At 45.8% G+C, this 14,304-nt stretch overlaps 1 protein-coding gene across 9 annotated transcripts in view; it reads right to left on the bottom strand.

Annotated features, from left to right (window-relative positions):
* The window catches only part of LOC116943713 (catenin delta-2-like), a 273,044-nt gene that overhangs the window by 214,203 nt on the left and 44,537 nt on the right, over nt 1-14,304 (bottom strand). The window contains exon 1 of one of the 9 annotated variants that reach the window (XM_032956813.2): nt 7,366-7,518. The exons of 7 other annotated variants lie outside the window; for them this stretch is intronic. The gene's annotated coding sequence lies outside the window, so the exon portion shown is untranslated. Of the gene's footprint in view, nt 1-7,365; nt 7,519-14,304 lie in introns of those variants that run through there. One more of the 9 variants, XM_076067974.1, reaches the window with a different exon arrangement.

Below are 14,304 nucleotides of genomic sequence, written 5' to 3'. Positions count from 1 at the left end.
ATAACACGATATACAGTGTGTGCTTAAGAAAGCCAATGTTACACGATGCAGACTGAACGCATGCCTCATTCTTAATGCAGCTTGACAACGTAGCCTAACGGTAAATGCAACGTGCTAGATGCACACTGACATGCAGCATACCTAATGCACGGTAATATTACATAAAACTGCCCATTATGTGCTATGATGAAGGCCCATTTTTCGAAACGTTGCCTGTTGTGCATACTGTTGCTTCTAAAGGCGGTGTTCATGGACGAATGCAGATTTTTTTTGTTTGTTGCAAATGCAGCATTGCCGATAGTTTAACGAAGGAAATTATTATTTTACGTAAAATTGGCTTACTGTAGCGCTTTTGCTGCAATGCAAACATGGAGTACGTAGATACAATCATCCTACAGCACTGAAATAAAGAATATCAATGCATTCATATCGCGCCAATAATTAACAGTTGTTTCACAATTACGGTGCTACGTTATGATCACACATACGTGTCAAGGACTGTTAAGCTGCATCTGTTTTTTTACCGGAGAGGATTTTTACCCTCGGCCCACAAAGTGTGGGGCAACACAAGCTTTCTGCAAGGGCAATCTGGCAATTAAGAATATGCGTGCACAATCATCCGCGACCGCAGATAGCCAAGTGATCTTACACACACCACATAAATTGTCATAAGTCGCGATTTTAGGAGAAGTTGATGTCTCCAAAGCACATTACGAAGACAGCTGAAGATGACCCCAACTTGTATGCAGTACACATCCTGAACACAAGCAGAGGACATCCAAGACAGTGAAGCACACAGCTGGCGCATTTAAATATACTGCAGTATATAAAAAAGAGATATAATCCAGAATGCGGTATATCTATATTTAACGGCATGCTGTAGGGGGATTATCTATGTGTCACAGTTACAGTGAGATGGAGTATGATGTATGTGACTCTTGCCACACACGAGCTCTGAAAATGGGCTCTCTGCATCTCAATAGCATCCACCACACAAATGTGATCAAACAAGTTATGCAATCTAGCACCTGCTGGCCTGCGATAAAATGCATTTACTTCTCTACATATACATCATTTAAAATACTTCATCGCTGCAAAGCATTCGAATAAACAATCCATTGTGAGGGGGCCAGTTTGAATTTATTTGAATTTGTTTAGAAAATGCTGCGTTTTTTCTGCGAAAATAAATCATTTAGATTCACTGCATTTCAGTACTTAAACAGCTGCACTTAAATTTCACTAAGACAGAGCTTCACCACCACAAATGTGTTCAGACAATTAAGAAATACAGTATATGCATTGAATTACGTGTTTAAGAGTCTGTGTTGCTTTTTTTCATGTTGCGTGATGAGTTCACGTCACCTCTACATCCACTGGAGGTGCTATCATTTACCCCGATGTTTAATTACAGTGTAAAAAAATATTTTTTTTGTTCCTGGATTGAAGGTGTTATTTCCTAATTGCTTATGCCTCAAAAGTACAGAAAATGGCTATTAGTCCCCACAAACGTTGCTTTTGTGACCAGAACAGTGATATTTTGAAATTTAACCATTTTCCAGAACATTCCAGATAGATTCAGTGCTGAGTAAACTTGGCGTAACTTCTAGAACATTCTAGGACTTTTCAGTAATATAAATAGTAGTATAAATACAGCAGCCTTAGGCCCACCAGTTCAGTTTAGTTCCAGCTGCCTAAATGGATACATATCTGCATTTTTCTGAGATGGCATTAAGAGGCTGCAAGCATCTGGCAGACACATTTTGCTATGTCTGCAGCCAATTTATCAAGACGAGCGAAAAAGTACTCTGTGGAAGCATCTGCTAAGATGTGTGAGGCCTACAAAGTATATTTCAGCATGCCTGTCAGGGAATTTTGTTATAAAATTTTTAAAAATGTGAAAATTGTAAAAGTTTTTACATTTTAAAATGTTTTACAATTTTCAGCGTTATTTAAAAAATGTCATATATGAAACATGTTGTGAGAATCTCTTACACATTAGTCATGGGTGAAATACATTTATTTTTGTAGGATGGAACAGAGGGGAAAAGAGAGTCGTGAAGTTTGCTATCCCAAGAATTTAGCGGGAACCCACTGACCACTCAAGCAACTGATACTTCTGCATGGTGGACCCTTCCAAACGTCGGACTGGCAAGAATGCACCTGCTATCACGTATTCGGACCTTTATTCATCCATCGCCCCGGTGCCACACTGTCATTAGCTCCCCATACCCACTCCTCCGGAGAGAGCAGCCGTCTTTAGAAGAGAGCAGCAAGTCAGAGAGTGAGGAAGACGTTGTAGATCCAGATGACAATTTCAGAGGTGGAGCTGAGGAGAGAAACCCATACTACCCCAACCAAAAAGACCTCAACGACTTTATCAGAGATCTTGGTCTCACCAAGTCCTATGCCGAGCTTTTGACGTCTTGGCTCAAGCAGTGGAACTTGTTGGATGAAAACGTGCAAGTCGCAGATTAGAAGAAGTGTCACCAACCTTTTTGCAGCTTCTTTACTCGTCAAGATGGGCTCTGCTTCTGCCACAATGTGACCAGTCTGTTCGAGGCAATCGGAATCGCCTGTAACCAGAATGAGTGGCGCCTCTTCATTGACAGCTCATCTAGGAGCCTCAAAGCAGTGCTGCTCCATAATGGTAACAAGTACCCGTCTCTTCCCCTGCCTCACTCTGTGCACCTCAAAAGAGGATTACAACAGCATCAAGACCTTGCTGGACGCCTTGAAGTATGATGAGTACGGCTGGGAGGTCATTGGAGACTTCAAAATGGTGGCATTCCTGATGGGTCTCCAAGGCGGTTTTACCAAGTTTCCCTGCTATCTTTGCCTTTGGGACAACAGGGACACCAAAGCACACTACCGCAGGCGGAACTGGCCAGAGTGGACCGAGTTCTCTGTGGAGAGGAACAACGTCAAGTGGAAGCCACTGGTGGACCCCCGGAAGGTGTTGATGCCACCACTGCACATCAAATTGGGCTTTATGAAACAATTTGCCAGAGCTGTAGATAAGGAGTCGGCAGCCTTCAAGTACCTTCAAGTCTTCTTCCTTAAGCTGTCTTAGGCAAAGGTCAAAGCCGGTGTCTTCGTCGGACCACAGGTAACGAAGATCCTGGGGTGCAATTAATTCCCCAAGAAGCTCACGAGTAAGGACTTGGAACAGCTTTGCCACACTGGTTCGTGGCTTCCTGGACAATCACAAGGTCGAAAACTATGTGGAGCTGGTTGAGACTGGTGAAGAACTCTGGCACAATGGGCTGGAGGATGTCCCTCAAAGTCCATATCCTTGATGCTCATCTTTATAAATTCAAGGAGAACATGAGAGCGTACTCGGAGGAGAAAGGCGAGCGCTTCCACCAGGATATACTGGACTTTGAAAGCCGCACCCAAGGACAGTAAAACGAGAACATGATGGGAGACTACATTTGGGGACTGATTTGTGAAAGTGATTTACAGTATAATCGTAAATCTCGAAAAACTACTCACTTCTAAATCTTTTGTAGTCATTTTTGTATTTCTTTAGTATAAATAACGTTAATTTTGATTCATGTTGTTTTTTTTTTCTTACTTTATGTGAACGAAAATACACAAATTCACCCGTTTTCCCATTGAAAATAGGTACATTTCAAAATATCACTGTCCTGGTCACAAAATAAAAGTTTGTGGGGAATAAGCCATTTTCTATACTTTTTAGGAATAAGCAATTACGAAATAACACTTACTACCCAGGAACAAAAATTGTGTTACATACTGTTATAATCTACTCTTGAATTGAATCCTGGCTCTGAATCATGTTAAATAAACTCACCAGAGGGTGAAGAATTACTATAGCATAAAACAACCATCCATCAAGAAAATAAACATACTTCTAACATATATTGGGGTTTCAGACGTCATAAAATGTAGTTCTCTCGACTGTTAAGATTCTACAAAACGTCAAGTATCGGCTGTGCCATCCATTCTGCAACTTCACAGAAGACTTCTTCGCTCAGGGCCCACTCAACCGGATTGCGCCACCATGTGCTCAGGCAACCGCTCACTGCAGTGTGCATCCCGGCTAAGTGCACCGCCATCCCCAGTGTCTTTCAGTCTTATGTTCAAGACCAGGAACGCCGGGACCAAGACTGAACCTGGAAGCCTTTTAGGACGCTAGTTGTTAGGTCCAGATCCTCGAGGCTTCGGCCTGTCGAGGCTGGATCATCTAGAATAAGTGCTCAGATCGAGGCCACACCCCTAAGGCCAAGCACAAGATCTGAAAAATATCCTCGAGGCCAAGCACTGGCCTCGAGCCCGGAGAAGAATTTCCTGAACTCTACAGTAAGGCCACAGTGGCAACTTAGCAAGAGCGGTGCTATCATGGTGAGATACAACTCTCTTCCCTGTCATCCATTTGCTGCAATTATTCGAGAGACAGGCAACATTGCGACTAGTTTCAAGGCAATCTTCTTCTTTCATGGCAAAATTAAGTTAGCAATGTTGGACTACATGAAAACATCCAGGGATAGATTTTGCCAAATGAATGCCCTTCAGGAATATGGACTCCATCAGCCTCAAATGCAATTCCTACTGAGCACAATGGCTCAGCCATACCCTGGTCCGGATATCACCCCAGGTCCCAAGTCCACTGCGACAGCAGACATCGCTACATCTGCCTCATTCTGCAGGGTGCAATAGGAACCAATTCTACTGCCGCCACCAGATAACCCAGAGTAACCAGGCCATCCATGGTTGATGTCCGGTTCCGGCATAGTAAGGCACGCAACCTCCACCTATGGCAAGGCTACAACCAGTCCACCAGATCAATTATCGCCAATTGTTTACAGATCAGGAAGTACAGCCTTGAGGCCTCCAGGGCTGGAGTTCCTGGATAGAGAACCCTGACACGGTACTCCAACTCCTTCAGGAGTTTCTTCCTGTAAGCCCTCACAACATCGTGGGAAAATTCCTACCATCGGTTCAGATTCCGAGTCAGAAGACAGACTGAATCTCTCCTGAGCCAACAATGGGAAGGGCGACCTCTTTCAATTGTTATTACCAGGTAATATTACATCTCTAACTTGCGTTTGTTCTCTAATCTATGGGCTCCTCTTCCTCTCCATGTAATTCTAAGCATGTACCGCTCCATTAATCTTTGCGCACCTTTCAGTTGTTGTTCCATTTTATCTGCCAGCGTCGCTGATCTGAACAATAAATGCACGGATTAACACTTTCTCCGTGCTTTTCAATGCTATGTTCCATTTTAAAAATGGAACTTGCTCCCATTCACTTTTTATTTATTTTATTACAGGCATTCTAATCCCAGGCTGACTTCAATAACCGTACCATTCTACCCGGTTCTCTATTTATATCCCTCTGATAGATGCCTTCAATTGTTTAGTCAACTTGCTTTACATTACGTTTGTTCACATTTATCCTGAGCCATGCTTGGCAAGACTTGTTTTGAAGTTCATACTTCTCCTGCAGTCAATTCTCTTTGTACAGTGTCGTCAGCAAATCAGACACCGTTAACATGTTATGTCAGCAACATCAGAGTTCGTTAACATTTTCTACATTCATATTCACACCTTCCTTTTTCGAATCAATTGGATTATGGAAAAGTCTAATTCATTTTAAATACCATTTGTGCCTGTTGTCGACCATGAAAAGCCATTGGACTCAGTGGAGTCATCCAAGCGTTCACGAAGCGCGGGTAAAATAAAAGAAAAAATGGAAATACAACACATTGATAAATATTGAACCGCTACATTGATATTACATGAATATAGTAGCAATATACATATTGGGCGTGGGACAAGGTTACAATCTTTAGCCAACGCTGTTCACAGTGACATCAACAAGGTTAGAATACTGAAAAATAAAATACAGGTGCTGTGATTGTGGTGGGCGTGTACTGTATACTTTCAAAAATGACAGTTTTCACAACTTTTTGACAATACCTGTATGACGTCAAATAAGTATTTTCAAAACTCGTGGTGACGCCAACAATCACAGCATTAAAATGTCACCATATTTTGTGTTATATCTGTACAGTGAAAGAACACCACAGCCTCATTATAAATGAAATCGTTTGGGCATTAAACTTTCATATACTTTTCGTTCAAAAAGCGGCCTTCATTGGAAGAATCATGGTTATCTTTAGGCAGTTTTACAGTTTATCTTTAGCCAGTAAATAAAAAAACATGGATCCACATTGCCCCATTCTTGGCCAGTTGTGGTCAATGTTGCTGTTTATATTGACCCTTTTTAAATGCTTGGTTTCCAAGAGGTCACAACCATCCAGCGATTACTTTTATTCTGGCAGATGTAAAATATTTGTCGACTTATACTATGTTTGCATTATGAATATTGCAGCACCATGAATACTTGAATCATCTTTAAAAAAAAATCAGTGGATGGTCATGATTCAGGTAATGATGATGATGCTCAAAGACATATGGGGATCCTAATCATTGTGAAAGGTGGTTACAATTAAGCCTGCTGACACCCTGAATAAATAACACATTTAATATTGGCTGCAACTGCAGAGTAATTATGACTTCTGCAGGTAGATTAATGATGCAACACCAAAGCAATAGTGACACAGACGAGTGTCATTTATAAGAAAATGGAATGACTGATAGTGTCAGCAGACGGTGAGCAGTGAAGTGTACTTTGAACCCGAGCGTTTAAATTAACGGATGCCACAGGACGGCCAACCCACCTACGACAATATCAAACAGAAGGGACACCTTTTTCCAGCACATTCACGGTATCCATCTCAGCAAAGATAAAATCAGACACTGTCAGAAATTACTCGGCATATATCACTTGCTATGTTTTTTTGTCACGAATCCCAACTCTCCTACCTCACTCCTTCGTCCCCCCCTCCCTCGCCTCTCTCTCTCACCATTGTCTTTCACCTGCAGTCACAAAAGGCTATTGCAGCCATGATGGCATTTGGATATTTAAAACGAACTTGCCAAGGTCCAATGACTCCCCTTGCTTCTGTGCACGCCTCTCCATGTCTTTCTGTCCCCCCCACCACCACCGGCAGTCCGTCTTTTCCTCTTTCTGTCCGTGTCCACGTGTACGCTTGTCCTTCGCTGCATGTTTAAATGTCTGTGCCCTTCTACATAAGTGTGTCCCCTTGTACTGCTCTCCATCTCACTACCTGCGCCCGTCTCCACCTGTGTGCCTCTCTCCCCCCACCCCGCGTCGCTCCCACAAAACATCTCATTCAGAAAGCGGCAACCACCCTCTCTTCCCTCTTATTATTTGCACGAGACGTCTTTTCCAACAGAGGTACTGTATACCACCACCACCACCATCATCACCACGACTACGCAGACGCACGCAGACTCAATCGCCGCGTTCACTCACAGAATTCGAAGCAGGCTGGAGCAAGATGAACAAGGCAGACGAGTAAGCGGCCGGTAACGCTCGCTCAGGATCTCGCGCGCGCGCGCGTGCTGGGGGTCACTCGGCAAAGCGCCACAGAAGCGCCCCGCCTCCAGGCACAACCCTCCCTCGCCACCACCTCTCCCCAACAACAACCACCACCACCACCACTTTAACATTTCTTAACTAGATAAACTCTACACACACCCGCCCCACCTCCCCCCCCCCCCCAGGCCCTACCCCCGAAGCCTTTCTCCTTCTCTGCTAATCCCTCGACTCTTTCCCCTCCCTCCCTCCCTCGCTCCATCCCTCCCTCGCTCCATCGTTTCTTTTCTTTCGCTCGCGCTCATAGATGGAGGATTCCCCTCCCTGCAGGAGGATGAGCAGACACAATGTGTGGCTGGACAGCCATCGGCACAGATTCCCACACAGATTCCCACACCACCGAACGCTCAGCGCAGTTCGATGGACGGGAGGGGTTGGTGGAAGCTGGCGGAGTTTGGGAGCACCGTGCGTGTGTGCAGCGTTTTATTGTGTTTCGTGGCGTATGTGAGTACACGAATGTGTGCGTGCGCGTTGCGTGTCTGTGCACGTGTGTCTGTGTGCGTGTGTTGACACGGTGGTGGGGTGGTGCATCTACCGGTCATCTCAAGTCGGCCAACTCATGGCACCTGGCTGGGTCTGTTCCCGAGACCTCCTCCTGTCAAGCAGCGAGCATTCGACACCCCCAACGTTGGCCTCGAAGTGCACCTGGCCTGGCACAGGCGACGTGGCGAATGGCGGGTGTTGGTATATGTGTGTGTGTGAATGCACCTTTGCACACACACGTGCTGAACAAAGTTTGGGAGTGATAGTGTTGCGGTGAGCGCACTGCGCTTCGAACCCGACGAGCCGAGTTCGTTTGCCGCTCACGGCCAACGCCAGTGACGATGACCTAAAACGGTTCTGGGCCTCCCCTGGGTCGACTCGGCCTCAAATGAGTACCTGGTGCTGTGGTGTAAAAATCGCCACTGGGGAGACAAAGACTCGCCGGGCGTGGTGCTTGGCCAGGCGTTGCCTGGTAGTGCCATTCCAGCCTTCATCATAGGTGCTCGCTCACAGCACTTGCCCGAAAAGTATGTTAAGGCTATACAGGGGTTCTTTGTCTTGTGTTGAATAATTCAAAGGGCCGGGGGATGTGGAACAGGGTGGGAGGGAAAGTCGGAGGGGGTGGAATGGTGAAGGGACAGGAACGTCGGAGGGAGTGGTAAGAGAAAGACGGCCGGGCGACGGGAGGTGTAGGAATGGAAGGTGTCGCAAATGGATGTGGAGGAAGGGAAAGTTTGAGCGCTTTCGCCCACACACTCCTCACGCCTGAGCACGCGCTCTTTCAGAACTCTGCACCTTGCCCACCTGAGCATCGTGTTGCTGCACCACCACCACCACCCAACCGCACACACTCCCCCCCCCCCCCCCGTGTGACCCATCGCACTACCACACCGCCCCACGCCCACAGAGCGGCGTTGTCACGGCGATCCCAGTCTGGTTCGCCAGCGATACCGCGACACCATTGGCCACGGAGCACGGCGGTGGATGGGGCTCACCTGTCAGGTTAGGGTGGCACGGAGATCAGATTACAAACATATTTTATTCACTTGACTGCGAGCTTTCGTGGATTTTAAAGACTTAAGAAGTTTCCATGGAGTGTCCCCAACCCCCCCCTCTCCCTCCCCCACCTTAAATTAAAAACCTATTTTGCCAGTATCAAAATATAAGAAAAAAGTTTTCCCCTTTCTGGCAATACAACAGCTGTGTTAGGATGTTAAAACACCAAAGTGAAACATTTTGCAAGGAATCATCTCTGCATTAACCACAGATACTTCCTTGGGCACAAATGGAAGCAGCAGCAGCAGCAGCGGGCAAGGATGTAAACATTCTAACTGATGAGCCTGAATCAGGATGAAACCAGCATACAGTTGCCTAGTTGTCCGAAAATAAAAACATCCGTGCCGTTAGCTCTCCGATCTGGTTGTAAGCATGGGCCACGTGCAGGATATACGCTGGAATGTTGCGTTCATCTTGCCATGCAAAGCATGATGGGGTTTCCTGTTCTGCGTTTTATCGTGCTTTGTAGTCGAATCAAATATTTGCTGTGACCCATATAAACCATCAGGGCAGGTACTGTTAGAGAACGCCGAATAAGTAGGCGCACACACTGCACTACAGCAGGTAACTTGTTAAAGACTGAATAAACCTAGGAAAGTCCCAAGTCAAGGTAAAAATAAAATTCGACGGGGGAGGAAGGGAGGTTGTCTTTTCACGTGGCGATTAACCCAACCCAGGTCAAAGTGACTGTCGTTCAGTTAATCATTAACTGTTCTGCACGTATGCTCACAGACTACAGGACCTGTACTTGAACCTAAACTAATGGCAAGTACACGCGCGCATACACACACTCGGACACAAACTCAAGACAGCCACAGCCGTGACTTTAAACAACGACGGGGTTTGCACACCCAGAGCACACCTCCAGCGTGGAGTCTGCGGATATTTTCAAGGCTTATTTTGTACAAACATCCGGCTTCGGGGTTACGTTAACCACATACAGCCACGTCCATGACTCCACGTCCAACCCTCTGGCGTCACCATGCTTGTCAAGAGGGTGGAGGGGCGGGACAATCAAAATATCACTAATTCCACAATGATTATTATAATTCTGAACGAGGAGTATTATAATATCCTCACCATCATCACTACCACATTTTTACCATCACCAATGCTGAAAACTCTTTTGTGTTTAGTTTGTTGTCGTTCCCCCACACACCCGATTGACACGATTGGCTAAGTAGGGTGCGAAAGAAGATCAACATACAGTGAGGTTAAAAAGTATTTGATCCCCTGCTGATTTTGTACGTTTGCCCACTGACAACGAAATGATCAGTCTATAATTTTAATGGTAGGTTTATTTGAACAGTGAGAGACAGAATAACAACAACAAAATCCAGAAAAACGCATGTCAAAAATGTTATGAATTGATTTGCATTTTAATGAGGGAAATAAGTATTTGACCCCTCTGCAAAACATGACTTAGTACTTGGTGGCAAAGCCCTTGTTGACAATTACAGAGGTCAGACGTTTCTTGTAGTTTGGCCACCAGGTTTGCACACATCTCAGGAGGGATTTTGTCCCACTCCTCTTTGCAGATCTTCTCCAAGTCATTAAGGTTTCGAGGCTGACGTTTGGCAACTCGAACCTTCAGCTCCCTCCACAGATTTTCTATGGGATTAAGGTCTGGAGACTGGCTAGGCCACTCCAGGACCTTAATGTGCTTCTTCTTGAGCCACTTCTTTGTTGCCTTGGCCGTGTGTTTTGGGTCATTGTCATGCTGGAATACCCATCCACGACTCATTTTCAATGCCCTGACTGAGGGAAGGAGGTTCTCATCCAAGATTTGATGGTAAATTGCCCCGTCCATCGTCCCTTTGATGCGGTGAAGTTGCCCTGTCCCCTTAGCAGAAAAACACCCCAAAAGCATAATGTTTCCACCTCCATGTTTGACGGTGGGGATGGTGTTCTTGGGGTCATAGGCAGCATTCGTCCTCCTCCAAACACGGCGAGTTGAGTTGATGCCAAAGAGCTCCATTTTGGTCTCATCTGACCACAACACTTTCACCCAGTTGTCCTCTGAATCATTCAGATGTTCATTGGCAAACTTCAGACGGGCATGTATATGTGCTTTCTTGAGCAGGGGGACCTTGCGGGCGCTGCAGGATTTCAGTCCTTGACGGCATAGTGTTACCAATTGTTTTCTTGGTGACTTTGGTCCCAGCTGCCTTGAGATCATTGACAAGATCCTCCCGTGTAGTTGTGGGCTGATTCCTCACCGTTCTCATGATCATTGCAACTCCACGAGGTGAGATCTTGCATAGAGCCCCAGGCCGAGGGAGATTGACAGTTCTTTTGTGTTTCTTCCATTTGCGAATAATCGCACCAACTGTTGTCACCTTCTCACCAAGCTGCTTGACAATGGTTTTCTAGCCCATTCCAGCCTTGTGTAGGTCTACAATCTTGTCCCTGACATCCTTGGAGAGCTCTTTGGTCTTGGCCATAGTGAAGAGTTTGGAATCTGATTGATTGCTTCTGTGGACAGGTGTCTTTTATACAGGTAACAAGCTGAGATTAGGAGCACTCCCATTAAGAGTGTGCTCCTAATCTCAGCTCGTTACCTGTATAAAAGACACCTGGGAGCCAGAAATCTTTCTGATTGAGAGGGGGTCAAATACTTATTTCCCTCATAAAAATGCAAATCAATTTATAACATTTTTGACATGCGTTTTTCTGGATTTTTTGTTGTTATTCTGTCTCTCACTGTTCAAATAAACCTACCATTAAAATTATAGACTGATCATTTCTTTGTCAGTGGGCAAAAGTACAAAATCAGCAGGGGATCAAATACTTTTTTCCCTCACTGTACATACAAAATCGCGGACACACATGTACGTATGTTGAACTTCTTTTGCACCATACGTAACCAACCGTGCTAAACGGAGCAAATTTGGCAACATCACGATAATTATTACCAACTATCGTCGCCATCATGAGTATGGTATTACTACCATCATCGTGACTTGTCAACAAGCATTTAGAAGTGTGGGTGGGGGGCTGAGTGTTTAGCAGTGGGTGGTGGGGTCCCAGGCCGCCCCCTCCTCGACATGCGAGGGGGCTGCCCATGTTGCACGTGTTGTTACAGAGGCACTGGTGAGCAACAAAAGGAAAGCTGTCACACAGCAAGCTCGGCAGAATAACTTAAACGTGAAAAAAGGTAATCGAGCACTTTGATGGACAAACTATGAACCCCTTAGGTGGACTTTGCTGTAAGTCAGGGGTGGGAAACGTCCGGCCCGCTGGCCGTATGAGGCCCGCGAAATCATTTGGTCTGGCCCTGCCAAGGCAACCGCAGGCGGGACTCGAAATTCAATAAATCTAGGCGCAAACCTGGAGAAGCAGTTGCGAGTAGCAACATCATCAATACCAGCTAACATCATCACACGCCTCGCCAAAGAGAAGCAGTTCCAGCCATCACATTAGGGGTGAGTTAAACACATTCCTGCGGAGGGAGCTGGTAGGAACGTTGGGTTGCTCGGTCAATGGCCAGGGTCAACGGCGGCACCACGTGGTGTATTTCGCAAATATGCCCGACTGTGAGGGCGGGCACAAGCCGGCGTGAGTAGGTTAAACGTTGAGTTTTATAAGGGCACCACGGGGTGACCAGCCCCTCCCCACCCAGCCCCACCCCTCCCACCCCCACCCTCCCCACCCAGCCTCTCCCCACCCTCCCCACCCAGCCCCACCCCTCCCATTTTTGGATGCACAACGGACGGACGGACACAATAATCCCATGTGGGCTGGTTGTAACCAGGAGGTTCCTACCAGTATTAAATGTTTGACCAAATATAACAGGCTAATTTTTAAGTTGATAATTTTGTATGGCTCGCGAATGATGTTATAAATATACAAATGGCCCTTGGCAGAAAAAAAGGTCCCCCACCCCTGCTGTAAGTGATGAGGAGGGTCCTGGCAATTTTTTGGAGATAAAATTGAAGTGCCGGGTTACACTGTAATAACTTCTATAATTATATCACAGAACTTGTACTGGATAAGACGACAGGCAAATAAATGCGCAGTGCTGTAAAATGTAGTCAATTCCTACACTCCATCTCCCTCAAACTCCTGCAGCCGTATGGATCTGACATGAAATAGGACACGTCAGAGGTAGAGAATGAATGCGCTTTACGCTAAGAGAAAAATCAATTACCACCAACCTGATTTAGTAAAAAAAACACGGGGGTGAAATGTCTAGACTGCCAAATGTTGTTTCTTTTAAGTAGAAATTACATTTTTTTTCTAAGCTCTCAAATATTGCTAATTATGAAAAATTTCCAAACACGAAACTATATTGTGATTAATTCCCACATACACATCGTCCGTTAAGTGAAACAAAAATGTGTGTTTGTGTGGATGGGGATGTGTGTGATTGCGGTTTTTTTTTGGGTCTGGCTGAATTCACGCATTAACACACGTGGATCTCTAACTAGACCACACCCATCATAATACACACTCATATAGAGTTATACATCAACATGTGATGTATATACATATCTCTCCAGATGACTGCAGGGAGGAGTGGTGGCACCGCGGTTCGTGTCATGTGCGTTTAACCAGGCGACCGCGGTTAACATCAGTGGCAAGTGCCATCTAAACCGGTCCTGGGCCCAACCTTTCACCAATTCAAACTGTGCAGTGTCATGAAGTATGGTCAGACAACCCCCATGACTGAAATGGCATGAGGCCCTCATCCAGCGGTAGATTGACCAAAGGAGCTGAACATTATTGTCATTTGCACGCTCTGAACCACGCGTGTTAGAGTTTATTTATGTACACATCATGCAAATTACATGCAAATGACACAACATCACATTAGGCTCAGGCGGCGAACACAACTGTAGCACCAATGAACCGTCCAAAAAAATATATATATGAAGCCATACAAAGGGAGTGGAATAAGAGATGCTGGAATCAACACCATGACCCAAAATCATGACAATTCATCGAATCGCTGTGGAGGAACGTAGCAACAAACCGGGCGGGCTGGGTATTGTCTCGTGTGCATGCAGTGTGCGTGCAGTGTGCGTGCAGTCTGGAACCGCGTGCCGACATTCAGGCTGAAGGTCAGGAGCACACGGCAGCCGTTAATGACACCAAGGGGCTCTGTAACCGCGACGCCGTCACTCACGGCGGCGCACACGTTTCACTCGCAACCTCTCGCATCCAACCTCAAGGGTCAGCGACAATTGGACGCAGGGAGCTCAGGTCAACCGTTTCTGCATTTAGTGCAGTTAACCAACAAAGCAAATGCACATAAACACAAAACAGCGGTGGAGC

Source organism: Petromyzon marinus, chromosome 19, assembly GCF_048934315.1.
Source record: "Petromyzon marinus isolate PM22_M1 ecotype Great Lakes invasive population chromosome 19, UKy_Petmar_22M1.pri1.0, whole genome shotgun sequence".
Lineage (NCBI taxonomy): Eukaryota > Metazoa > Chordata > Hyperoartia > Petromyzontiformes > Petromyzontidae > Petromyzon > Petromyzon marinus.
Note: the sequence above shows the minus strand (reverse complement) of the source record. Positions and strands in the feature narration are given on the sequence as shown.